Raw genomic sequence first — 930 nt, 5'->3', positions numbered from 1 at the left:
CTTCCCTCAAATCCATTACGGCTGCCTTGTCTCTCCCCGGCCTTTCAGCTGAGGGGCTTTTGCTGGCGAAACACAGACCTGGCTCAGCCGGCGGGAGACACGGCCGCATTGTGCAGCCACTAATGCTAAGTGACTGCTCCTTTGTGCGGCTGGAAGCGCCGAGCCTCTCGGCGAATGCATGGGAACAGCTCCGGCTTACAATGGGGTGCAGCCGGGACTGACCTCAAAGCAAACATTGACTTAACAATCAGTGTTAACCAGGCAGGCATGCCAGACCTCTTGGGAAATACAGCCCCCACCAGTGCTATGCCTTTGTTGCCAGAGGCAAAGCCTTGCTGGGCTGAGACAGAGGTGGTTGGTAAACATGGCTTTGATGGGGCCAGTGGTGTCCATCCCTGGTCCTAGAGATGCTGTGCTGATGCCAGCAGCTGACTGGGACAGCGGTGCCACTGGGTGCAGCAAGAGGCAAAGGGTATTTCATTAACCTAAGCAACCCGGCCCAGGAAAGAGGGATTGGAGAGCTTGGGTTGGGGTTTAAAGGATCCCAACCAAGAGAAAAGAGACCAGGGGCGTGCCACTCCGCAGATGCCTCCAGGGAAATTTATTTAGGGCTGTGTGGATACCTCCTTGGCAGTTTTATAAAGCATATTCCCCCGCCCTGGCCCACACAGCTCATTTCCAGTGGCTTCGCAAGTCGTGGCCTCTGTGATGGTTGTAGCAAGGCCACAGATCCATGCTTGGGTTATCCAGTAGATCCATGCTTGGGTTATCCAGCACAGCAAGGTGCCCCCAAGCAGCCTGGGTATGGGTGTGCAGACTGGACCCAGGAGTGGCACTGACCCCCGCCTCCCTCAGACAGATGCCCAGAGGTGTGGACAGACATGCAGAGAGCCTTCACACTGCCGCAGGTCCCCAGTGAGAGCTCAGCTC

Source organism: Egretta garzetta, unplaced genomic scaffold (assembly GCF_000687185.1).
Source record: "Egretta garzetta isolate BGI_Z169 unplaced genomic scaffold, ASM68718v1 scaffold589, whole genome shotgun sequence".
NCBI lineage: Eukaryota > Metazoa > Chordata > Aves > Pelecaniformes > Ardeidae > Egretta > Egretta garzetta.
This window is presented reverse-complemented; position numbering follows the sequence as displayed.